This window comes from Sciurus vulgaris (assembly GCF_902686455.1).
Source record: "Sciurus vulgaris genome assembly, chromosome: 13".
Classification (NCBI taxonomy): Eukaryota; Metazoa; Chordata; class Mammalia; order Rodentia; family Sciuridae; genus Sciurus; species Sciurus vulgaris.
Window position 1 is genome coordinate 29,895,970 of NC_136474.1, and position 13,423 is coordinate 29,909,392.

Genomic DNA, 13,423 nt, shown 5'->3' on the forward strand with positions numbered 1-13,423 from the left:
GCAGCGTTTCAAGAAGAGACCTCCTTCACCCTAATGAGAGGTCTCTTCTGGTCATATCCAGCTGGAAAGTGCTGCCTCCTTTCAGACCGTGCCATCCTCTTCCCTTTGTCTTGTCATTACCTGCCCATCCTTGGGTCTGGTGGTCTTCTTCTCTACTGGATCCAGGGCCACCTGAACGCGTCACCCGACTTCTCTTATTTCCATGGTCTCCTTGTCCCTGGTGACACTTGGCTGCGTGACATCCCAGCCACCCCCTGACAGCCACATCCTGGCTCTCTCTGGCATCGCGAAGGCATGCTGGTTTCAGGCACCCCACTCTCCTGCCACTCTCACATAGACACATCTCCTTGTCAGTAGGCCCACGTGTCTGCTGCCTTCTAAGCATCTGTTTCCTTGGCATCATCACCTCTTCCTCTCGGTTGGATCATTCCCAACTGAGTTACCCGGAACCAAAAAGGTTTTCTCTCCCTCTTGTTTGTTTCCTCCGAAGAGTCAAACAGACCACCAGATCAGCCTGAGCTTCCTGAGTGGTCTCCCCTCACCTATTGGTCACCAGCCTCTTCCCCAATTAACCAAGAAGCACAGAGCAGTGACATCCCAGAATTTTCAGAAACAGGCCCACACCTTTATCTGGCTTCTGGGGCTCTTACAACCCATCTGTTTGCTATGTCATCTCAGGTCCTCTGCCTCTGTCCATAGATGCCACCCAAACTGGCTTCCTTTCCTGTCTGCAAACTTAACAAACACCTCCCACAGGGGCTGCTGAACATGCTGTCCCTTGGGTCTGTGTGCCCACTGTGGCTCTCTGGTCACGGTGGCTCCACTGTGACCTTTCTAATCTACTGTCCACAGAGAGGACTTCTTGCCTGTCTTGTCAGGTATTGCTTGCTGCTTCTGCTTGACTTGTATCATCCAGAAGAGAGCTGTGAGGTACCAGCCCTTAGAGACTTAAAGTGTGTCTTTATTTGGAAAAAGGGTTGGTTTGGGGTTTGTTTGTTTATTTGTTTGGTTTTCCTTGGTACTGGAGATTGAACCTAGGTGTGCTTGACCACTGATCCACAACTCCAGCCCCTCTTTTATATTTTTTTATTTTGAGACAGGGTCTCCCTACGTTGCTTAGGGCCTCACTAAGTTGCTGAGGCTGACCTTGAACTTGTAATCCTCCTGCCTCAGCCTCCCAAGCCTCTGGGTTTACAGATGTACACCACCGTGCCCAACAATGAGAATATTTTTTAAAGTCCCCTAGTTTGTGCTACTTTGTTATGGCCTCCCTAGAAAACTGATACATCTCCTATGGTGGATGGGATATTTGCATATATCCCCCAAATTCATATGTTGAAGCCTGAATTCCCCACGTGATGGTATCTGGACAAGGGGCCTTGAGGAAGGACCTAAATAGGTCATGGAGATGGAACCCCCATGATGAGATTAGTGCCCAAGAATGAAGAGAGACAACAGAGTTCTCTCACCCAAACACCTGAGGCCACAATGGGAAGACTGCCATCTTTAAACTAGGAAAGAACCCTCACCAGAGCCTTAATTTTGGAATTCCCAGCCTTCAGAACTGTGAGAATTAAATTTCTATTGTTTAGGTCACACAGCCTATGGAATTCTATTATCTCAACCTGTACTGTCCAAGACACCACCCAACACCCAGCTCCTAGCCTGTGCTTCCTTCCTGGTGCAGATCACAATTAGCCTCCATTTTCTTCACCACTCATTGCTGTGTATTTTTGTCTTCACCTGTATCCTATAAGCTGTATGAAAGTAGGCATCATGAATGCCTCCTTCATCACTGTCCCAGCAGGTCAGATTTTTTAAAATTAAGGGGAGGTGAGTGCATAAATGTCATCCTCCTCCCCATTCAAGTCCTAAACCAATTAAGAATATACTTAAAAGTTTGCAAGCATCCAAAGACATGAGCAAATGAGGAAGTCCTGGTCCTCAGTTTTCTACAGAAACATTAAGTAAACAACAACTGAGTGAAATAGCTCTGTGGGAGCTCCAGAGAACAGTCAAGGACTGTAGATGTTCAGAAATGGGTTTGCTGAGGGTGAGGACGAACGATGCCTACCCTACTTAGCCTTACCCTGCGCGCTTACTCAGGCATCAGAGATCCAGCTCTGAAGGCACGGATCTAATTTTATTTAGGGTTGCACAGGACATATATAGTCACATTATCCAATCAGGTTAACATGCTTGTTAAAGTATAACAGAGTCAGCCTACAGGTGAACTATACATCGAGGGTCCAGGTAGTATAAACAAACCAAGCATGCCTAAGCAATTGTGCCCAGCAACAGGTCTGAGACAAAGGACTGGGGGAATGGCAAGCTCCAGCACACAGTATGAAGCAAGGCAGCATGGGTGAGCTCACATCACAGCTTTCTGTGATGCATGTCAGAACGAGGCCTCCCCTCAGCTCAAACTCAGCCTCAACAACTGCAAAGACCTTCACTCCATGGCCAGTCTTCATTCACCATTACCTCAATTTCTCTGTTCAGACTGTTTGGCTTACTTAGACCATGGTGTCAGTGACTGCTATCAGATAAGCTTGAGGAATGTTCCCTACGAAGGACCTGCAGCAACCATGTGACAGGCCCATCCAGAGAGAGCATGTTCAAAATGGCAGGAAGTTGCAGGTTTCTGCTCATTTTCCCCTCCCCTCCCCCATAGAGTCTACAGAAAGCCGGTCGATTCTAGGCACCTCACTGGGACAGAAGAAAGCATGGAACTTATTCACGACCTTCTGGCTTGTTGGCCAGCTCCCAAAGAACAGATTTCTGTCTTGACTGACAGTGATGACATAGGAATGGTAGCAAGTTTGGACATTAAGTCAGAGCGTGCTAAAAGGAGTGGCGTGTGCTGAAATACCAGAAAACTGCAGGAGAACATCAGACCCAGGGACATCAGGAGCAAGACACTGTAGGCACAGGACCACAGGAGAACATCTAAGGTCAGGAAAGGGCCACAAGACAGACTCTAGGGCAATGAAAACACTTAAAAGCAGTCACATATGGTAAAGGGACTGAGGGAAAACACATGTCCAGAAGAGCTGAGAAGATCTTCAGCCTTCATGCCGGGCTTATAATTGAGGATATTCCCTGCACAGTGATAGTCTGCAGAAACTGAGAGGGGTGGCTGTTTTTGGTTTTTGTTGATGTTTTCAAATAACCAATTTTTAACAATAACAAAATCACAAGGCACACAATGAAACAGTAAAATAAACAGAGTCAGTGGAATAAGTTATACCTCCAGAAACAGACACTAAAGAAACACAGGCCTAGGATTTACCATACAAAGATTTTAAATATACTGTCTCAAGCATACTCAGAGAATTGAAGGGAAACATGGATACAGAACTAAAAGAAATCAGAAAAATGACTTGTGGATAAAATTATAACTCCAACCAAGAGATAGTAATTATAAAATAACCAAACAGAAAAATATGATTACTAAATTGAAAATTCTACTGGAAGGATTTAAGCAGAATGGAAGAGGCAAAAGAAAGATTCAACAATCATCTTCTTTAAAATGACCTGTCTTCAGGGACATAGAATCTTGGGAACAAAAAGAAAAACAGATAATGAAAAGAAAACAGAACCTAAGAGACTTATGGGGCACTACCAAGCAGAAAAATCTATACATTTAGGAGTCACAGAAGGAAGAGAGAGTGTGTCAATCCTCTGACAGGGATTAAGTGGCAGCTGAGGTGTGGGGCCATGCCTTTGGGGTATATATATTGTTCCTGAAGTCTCTCTGCTGCCTGATTGCCATGTCTTGAGCTGCTTTCCTCTGCCGTGTCCTTCCGCCATGATGTTCTGCCTCCCCTCTGACACAAAGCAACGAGTCAGTCATCTGTGGACTGAGATCTCTGAAACTGTAAACCTCAAATAAACTTTTCCTTCTCTACATTGTTCTTGTCAAGTCTTTTGGTCACAGCAATGCAAAACTGACTGAAGGATTGAAGCACTGGCCTATGAGAAACCCTAATGGTCTAAGCAATTATCAAGAATATAAGCAAAAATAAATGTTGACGAGGATGTGGGGAAAAAGGTACATTCATACATCGCTGGTGGGACTGCAAATTGGTGCCACCATTATGGAAAGCTACATGGAGATTCCTCAGAAAACTTGGAATAGAACCACCATTTGACCCAGCTATACCACTTCTCGGTTTATACCCAGAGGACTTAAAATCAGCATATTACAGTGATACAGCTACATCAATGTTATAGCAGCTCCATTCACAATAGCAAAACTATGGAATCAACCTAGGTACACTTCAACAGATGAATGCATAAAGACTCTGTAGTATTTATGCACAATGGAATATTACTCAGCATTAAAGAAGAATGAAATTATGACATTTGTCAGTAAATGAATAGAGCTGGAGAATATCATGCTAAGCAAAATAAACCAATCCCAAAAACCCAAAGACCAAATATTTTCTCTGATATGCAGATGCTAATTCACAATAAGTGGGAGGGGGTTAAGGAAGAATAGAGTTATTTTGGATTAGGCAGAGGGAAGTGAAGGGAGGGGGTAAGTGGGGTTAGGAAGGATAGTAGAATAAATTAGACATTATTACCCTATGTGCATATATGACTATGGACTGGTGTGATTCTACCAGAAGAATGAGAAGTTAGGCTTCATTTATATTATGTAAGCTGTGTCAAAGTGCATTCTACTGTCATGTATAACTAATTAGAACAAATACAAAATAAAGAAGATAAAAACAGGCTGGGGATGTGACTCAGTGGTTAAGTATCCCTGGGTTCAATCCCTGGTACCACCAGGAAAAAAGGAAATCCTAATGGTAATCCTTCAAGCCAAAATGAAAGAATGACAGACAAAAATCTGAAGATGCCATACAAAAATATAAAAATACCCAGTAAAGGGAAACACCTGTGAACACTAAATGCATATGATTGTGATTATGATTCTTAATTCCACATCTTATTATTTTTATAGCATTTAAAAAACAGCATGAAATTAAATTATAAATCTGTATTAATGGGTGTGAAATGTAGTGGGTAACACATGTAAAGTTGTAATTGATGACATCAATGACAAGGAGCAAAAAGGAGGGGAGGTTTTTGTATGTTGCCGGAGTTGTTATCAGTTTGGAAGAGATGAGTATCACTTTAAGATATTAAACATAACCCTTACAGTAAGCACAGGGAAAATATTTTCAAACTCTGCACCACTGAAAATGAGAAGGAAACCAATGTCATGTTTAGTCACCAAAAAAAAAAAAAAAAAAAAAAGTCAACCAAAAGCAAAAGAAGAAAATAGGAAGGAAATGAGCGGCAGTGGAGGGGAAGGGGACTATACTGCAAATAAAAAAAAAAACAACAACAAAATGGTCATCTCCAGTGTTATCTTATCAGCAATTACTTTGAGATCCCAAAACAAAACATAGATTGTCAGAATGAGCAAAAACACAGGACTCAATTTATGTGTGTCTTCAAAATGTTCACTTTGGGTTTAATGACAAATGGAGATTAAAAAAATGAAATAGTGGAAAAAGATGTTCATGCTAATAGTAGCCCAGAGAGAGGAGTGACTTCAGTAATATAAGGAAAGTAAACTTTAAATCTAAAACTGTTACAAGAGATCAAGAAGGGCATAGTATGGTGGTAAAAGTCGAGTCACAAGAATATGTGATTCATATCAATTTATATGCATATAAATATACATCTGCAACCAATATCAGGGCTCTGAAATACATTCATGTGTCACCTAATCACATCCTGGGGTAGGATCATCCTGCACATCCTGAGGGACACATCCTGAGAACAGCATTGTTGGGTGATTGTGTCATTGTGAGAATGTCACAGAGTCACTCACACAAACCTACATGGTGTAGGTCAATTGCTCGACATGGCCTCTTGATTGCATGGTCTCTGGGAAACAGAAGGCTGCTGCCAGCTTGACATGACATGCTCTTTTACAGTAGACTTTTTTTTAATAAGTAGAAAGTAGACTGTTTCATATAAGTAGGAGAACACTCCAACAATACAAAGTAATTGTTAGATATATAATCCGGTGTCAGTCATCTATTATCATTATCAAGCATTATGTGCTATACCTTTTTGGATGTGTGACCCTTCTCTATGGATTGGCAGCACCCTAGGTCTGTTCACACCAGCATCACCATGAACACAAGCCATGCACTATGCTACAAGATCATTAAGCGATAAGGAGCTGTTTTAGTCCCATTATAATGTCATGGACCCACCATTATACATGTGGTCCATTTTCAGCTGAAACATCATTATGTTGTGCATGAGTTTACTTATTTAAGTTTGATTGGATGAAGTAAAAAGTGCATTAAGTCAGACTAGGTTTCCTACAAAATGCTATGCATACATTTTTCTTGAATAACATCCTGGAGATTGTGATGAGGTTATCTGTTATGGGTGACAATGTTCAAAGACATTGTGTACTTTATTTAGCATGAAGTTTTTAAAATAATTTTCCTGTCGTCAAACCTACAAAACACAAAGCCTACTCTTTTAAACATTGCAAGCATCCAATTAAGTAGAATTAAATACATCCACGTTGTTATGAAAACATCACTACTATCTTTCTCTAGAACCTTGTCATTATCCCCCACTGAAAGTGTACCCACTAAATAATTTGCGATTATGTAGAATTGCTTCTCCAGTGTTGTCCATGAGAGAAAAATGTTCTCTCCTGAATGACAGTGGGTTTAAGGATGCAGAGGGCTGTGCTGGGAGGTCCAGCAGAGAAATGAAAAATGAGGGTCCAGCTCTGGAGGATCAGTTCTCCCTCTACCTGATACCTTCTCCTTCTAAATTTAAACCCTCCTGCCACTGGCAGCTCTTCTCTGGACCACCCTAGAGTGAGGTATAAGGGGTAACAAGCCACTGGGCCTGCTACCACAGGAGGAAAGACAGGGAGAGAAGACACACAGTGAATGGAATTTGGAAAAAGAATTCATAGAACTTTTTGAGGCAGCTACCTAGGTGACTGTGCTTGGCCATTTTCCATGAGTTTTATTTTTCTTGCCATTGAAAGCATGCCCACCAACATAAAGAAAAAAATTATAAATCTGGAAGATAGACCCTAGAACACTAACATAGGGGTAATAAGTGTTCCTGGAAAAATAGAACAGAAAAGAACAGCTAATAAAAATGTAATGCAACAAATCCTTCTCTGAAGCAATCTAAACCTACCTATACAAAGGCACAGAAGTCTAAGGAAAGGTAGATTCAGAATAATCAACCTGGAATAGAACTTTTAATGGCGAGATCCCTTTAGATATAAAGAACCTGATTACCTGATTGGTACCCAGATCTAACCCCTCCTGCAGAGACAAAGTCACCTGGGATGTAAACACTTGGAGCCACAGACAGCCTCCACTGCAGCATTTGACAAAGGAAATGGGAACACATGATAGAGGAATTTTAGGAAAAGAAAAATTAGACCCACAATATTATCCCCACGTTACCTGTCGTTAGCCCACAAAATGGAAATAATACAAATTAAATTTTTATAAAGAGAAAAACTCCAATACTAGCTAGTGTGGACCCTTCTTGAGGGGGGCTAGGGAGAAAAAGAGGAACTTCACAGAATTAGGGGATAAACAGGAAAACTGTGGTATGAATACCCTGCACCAGCGCTTGAGATAAAGGGTCTGGAAACTGATATTACATAATAACATTAAAAAAAAGGTGATAAAACAACTTAAATTATATAAATATTCATGAATTAACTAAAATACAGGCATGATGGGGATAGAAAATGGCAGAATTCTTGGAATTATCCTTAATCTTAAGAGTCAGGAACCATTGCCAGACATCTTGAGTTACAACTCAAGAAATGGAGCCTTGCATTCATTTTGTAAAGGGAACCACTAATCAAGAGAAGTTAAAAGTACACGTGACTTCCAAATGTTCAGAAAGGAATTGGACATGGTCAGGCACACAAATACAATAAACAAACAGCAAAAATATAAAGTTTGGATGCTTTCAAAGAAAAACCATAAATGGTAGATGTTAAACTAGACATACTTTTTATATCAATCCATGTAAATAGACTTAATGACATATAAAAACTAATGATCAACCCTTTCCCTTTTAATAATTATTTAAGCAAATCAATCACTTATTGTCTACAGCCCCAAGGTGAAGAGCACCAGGGGGGCTAAGACATGCAAGGTCCAGAGTCGCATAAGAGAGCAGGCGTGTGTGCAGGAGGCCAAGCGAGGTGGTGACCCAGGCAGGACCATACATAAGATGGGGATGGAGGAGGCACTTCTCAGGGAATCTTTGTGCAGCAAACACAGAGCATCACATGGAAGCCATACACAAACAACAAGGTGCAGAGACTAGAGTCTCCTGTCTGAGATCACAGGAGCCCTGGACTGCAGCAACTGGGTCAGAATGGGGGAAATGCAGGAAGTGGGCTCAATGGGATCTTGAGTGGTGCTGAGGGCTCAGAAGGAAACTTCGTGCTCTTTTTCTGGACTTGTATTTCTTCACGGAGGATTCCTGCCTCCATAAGGCTGCCAGCCTCTCCTGGTAGACTCTGCAGGAATTATTTGTCATAAGCCCTCTGAGAAATCTTGATTCCGAATCTTTGGGTCTGCCTTTACTGCCAGTCATGCAATACTGGGGCTCACACTGTGTCCCAGTGTACCAGGTTCACTTGCCTAACCTAGGCCCAAGCATCAGGGATGAGTGAGCTGGCTGCCCATCTAAGCCACATCTTTGAATTAGCTTTTCCAGTCACTGAGTTCATGGCTTATATGACCAGCTGTATATGAGACCTGGACCCAAGATGCTGTGAGATCCAAGAAAGAGGCAGAAAGAGCCAGGATTTGCACAGAGTGCAAGTTACTGAGGATTTACTAAAAGAAGCATGGTGGTCCTGGGTGGCAGCAAAACTAGCAAATCCCTATCATTTGGACAGAGCAAGGCATCCTATAAAAAGGTCAGGCCAAAAATGACTTCATCCAAACCAGAATGCACTGGTTTGTCTTACAATCAGAGTAAGGCACATTCTTGGTGCTGACAGTACAAGGATCCACATGCCACTTGAATTGTTGCAGTCCAAGATGGCTACAGTCAAGTCAAGCATACACCATCTAAGCCCATCCTGAAAGATATCTTAATCCAGTCATTGAGCTAAGGACTTCTTCTCTGATCCCTGTGTCTTTTCATTGATCCCCAAATCAGGAGGCAAAAACAGGTGCTTCCTACAACTTTTCTTAAGGCTACAGGAAAAAGATATGGTCACCCAACTCTCTCATACTTAAGACTCGGTGAACAGTGCAAGTCAGAGAAGAGACTCAACCCAGCAGTAGGCAGAGGGTTGGGCCTCTCCTTACAATCTGCAAAGCCAAGAGTTCTAAAGGCCAAAGCAAAAAGCATGCAGGGTCCCCAGGTGCATCTCTTTGAGGGATCAACCGACTGGATGACATCAGGAGACTGTGCCGACACCTTTTCCAGGTAAGAACAGCACAGGCTGTTTACGGATCTGACTCATTACACATTCCATTATGGCTCTAGCCTTTGGGCACATTTGCTTCTCTTTATTAAAGCCTCAGTTTTAGAATAATTTGTTAAAATTTATGCACTGCAATTTCCACATGGGGTAGGATTTTTTTTTTTTTTTTTTTTTTTTTTTTTTTTTTTTTTACACAGAGGAAATGTGTTAAAGCTATAATTTTGACAAAGAAATACTTTATGATTGCAGGCAGGCCGTGAACCTGCTGCTCCCCCTGGTGACTCTGGGGAATAAGCCCAAGCTTTGGCGTGGCTGAGTGGGCAGGTGGACCTCTCATACTACACAGGCTCTGGGCCTCACGGGGGCCTTAGGATCCATTTAGTTCTTACTTTACAAATGAGAAAAGTGAGGTCCAGGGAAGAGAAATATTTTGCCCTAGGCCAGCATCATTATACTGAGACAGGTGCTGGAATTCAGGTTTGCAAGGACCGTTACACAGAAATTTCTGGTGTAGAAAGGCAATTACAAGAGAACACACACACACATACACACAATTGCTAGGGCACATTAATGATTATGTGCAAATGTATACAGTGGATTTCTTTTGCCTTGTTTATTATTAATGGCCCATGACACCCATACCCATTTCATTCACAATTTCTTTACAGAGAATACACACAGCAATTGTGTTGCTCTATGAGCCAATAATGCCACCTTCAAGTTATGCAGCAATTTCCACAGAACATGCTAAAATAAATTTAAGTAATGTCTCCTGTGTCACAAGAAAACACATCTCAGGGGGATAAGCAGCAATTATGGTAATCTTTGCTACTGCTTTATGATCAAAGATCAGAAGCCAAAGCTAGCCAATCAGAACATAAGCGGCCATAGCTCTGGGCCCAGGCAGGGCAGGGTTTTGCTGACAACAGGCATCTCAGGTATTCAAGCTGCAGACTCCTTTTGGCATGTCGTCTTGTGCCCAGCTGCAGCCTGCTGAACTTCCTTAAATGCACATCTGCCCTTTATCTCCTCCCTGCTGAGCCTCATCCTGTAAAATTTTGTCAATGGTTTTGCATAAGTAGAGGTTTTAGGGCGCATTCTATCACCAGCCTATTAATAGCCCATGTTAAACACTTCTTTTTTTTAACTCTGCTTTGAAAAACAGGGATCTTTGTAAAGCTAATTAGCATTCCAAATCCACATTAGTGGAAATGACTGGAATTACAGAACCCAATAGCCATCTGCATGCTTTTCAGTGGCGGAGGTATGCTGTGGATCTGGTGGGCTGCCGTAGCAGAAAGAATAGAGTTGTTTAATAACCACCGCCAATGGTTCCAAGACCTGGAAACACGGACCAACACAGAGATTCTCTCAGATTGTTATTTTTATGTTGTGCATTTGTGAATATGAGCCTTTGGCACTTCCCTTTGGTGAATCTTAAGTTCTGAAGCTTTTCTATCCTTCTCTGTCCCCTTTGTTATAGGTGGCTTTGAAAGACTTAGCTGACGTCAGCAGTAACATGCAAAATCTCAGTGTTACAAGGGTTCCTTCAGCCAGCGTTCAGATGACAGAGACAAGGATTTGGGAGAAGAGCAGGCTGTCTCCCTCCTCTCCAGCATCCACTGGCATCTGTGTGCCTTGCTTTTGATTCCTACACAAATTTGGGCATCACTACATGGCACTGTGGGCAGCTAATGAGGACCCCAGAGGGATTGCTCACAGTAATTGTGGCTGCTTCAGAAAACCCTTCATGGCAATAGCAGAGTGCAGTGAAAAGAGAAATAGCCCATCTTACTAACTCCTGCTTTGCACAGGAATTGTTCTGAGCATTTCTTCTCCAGTTTCACAACAGCTCTACAAGGAAGCTACCATTAGCATCTCATTCTACTGATAAGAAAATCACATACAGAGACGTTGAATAACTTGCCTAAAGTTGCCCAGCTCCCAAGAGGTAGAGCTAACCCCACTGCATGAAAACAACTCTCAAAGTACATTTGATCTTATTTTGGCACAACTGATATTCAGAAACATCGATTTCTTTAAGCCCCTCTGCCACCTGATGAGCTTATGGGTAGGTGAGCAGAGCTGGGGAATGTGTGTAATCAAAAGGATCTTGAGGCAAAATTGAGGATATTATAGAGGTTTCATGAGAATTAAGAAACTCTGGAAGGATCCAGAAATACAGGGATATGTATCTACTTCTCCATTTCTATGACTATTCTTTTAGGACCACTTCCCTGAGGCATAGGTTTCAAAAGGAACTTGTAACACTAGAACATTGACATGTGTAAAGAATAAGCTATTTCCATTCATTAATTCTGTTCATTATTAGCTCTCTAAAAGAACAAGTCTCCTTGACAAGCCATAAACAATGTGAAAACGTGGCTTGCATTGAAAGGGTCAGGCCACCATCCCCTACGTCTGTGTCACTAGCAAATTGAACAGCTAAGAAATAGAACCAAGTAACCAAGGTGTTACTTGACATGAGAAGCCACATCTTAAAGGCTCAACCAGAGTCCAAGATGGAGACAGCAGCTGATCTTCCAGGGCTGGGTGGATACTTCTGGGTGGCCCGCTGGACCTCAGGACCAGGGATGAGAAACACCCCTTCATCCTAAGGGGAGCACAGAATACTTCCTGGGTTTCCCCATTGTCCAACTACAAGAAAAATGCAATATGAAAAGATTTTATGCATCACAAATGCTTTTAAGAATTAAAGGAGACCACTGTTGTAATAGAAATAGGATATCAAATTCTGACTAGGCATGACTTAACCTGCTTAAGGTTAAGAAAATAAGGCTTTTTTTTTTTTTTTTCTGAGTTGAAATTAAGTTTGTCATGTTAAAAACCAAGAGTTTCTATTATGAGTCAAACCCAAGCTCTAATTTTTGCCAGCTTCTAACAGTGAAATGGACCATTTACGTACTGAAATGAGATAATTTAGTAAAAGCAAAAATTGAATAGATAAATTAATTTATATAATTGGACTATTTTCATACACAAGTGACAATGTTAAAAAATTAAAATAAGCAGTCACCTTGGGTGAGATTATTATTACTTTCTACAACTTTATCGAGGTATAATTGGCGAATGAAAATTGTCTGCATTTAAGACATACAATATGATGTTTTGATATACATATACATTACAAAACAATTTTCACAATCAAGATAATTAGCATCTATCACCTAACATCAGTACCTTTTGTGTGTGTGTTAAGAATACTTAAAATATGTCCTCCAAAAAATTCAAATTTATTAATAACTGTAGTCACCATGCTATACCATAAATTGCCCTAGTATGAGATCATTGTTTTGTTTAGGAAATTTTATATGTGGGTATATTGAATTCTACCAGAATTGTTCACCCACATACAATGCAAGGTCTTTCTTCAAAAAACAACAAAACTTTTCATGTCTGCTTTGGACAATTGGTAAAAATTACATTAAAGCTAGGTGTGGTGGCGCACACCTATAATCCCAGCAGCTCGGGAGGCTGAAGCAGGAGAATCGCAAGTTCAAAGCCAGCTTCAGCAACTGAGTGAGGCACTGTCTGTAAATAAAAAACAAAAAAAGTGTTGGGGAGAGTGACTTAGTGGTTAAGCACCCCTGGATTCAATCCCTGGTGCCAAACAAAACAAAACCAGTACATTATTTTATCTGTGTGCTACAAAAAGTCTTTCTAAATTGTAATTTATTCCCTTCAGTTACACAGCTACATAGCAGCAACACTAAGAACTGTAATTCAACTCAGTTTAACTATTTTCCATATTAAACCAATCAACTTTTGGCTAGAGCTGATTAGGTCTCTTTTGTCTGTTCAGGGTGATGTGATAGGGTCAAACCTTCGTCGTCTGAACATTGAAGTGTTTTCTGAAGCTGTGGCCCAGTAGGTTTCTCCAGAATAAGTAGATGCACCCACCCACCAGCAGGCACTTCTGCAAAG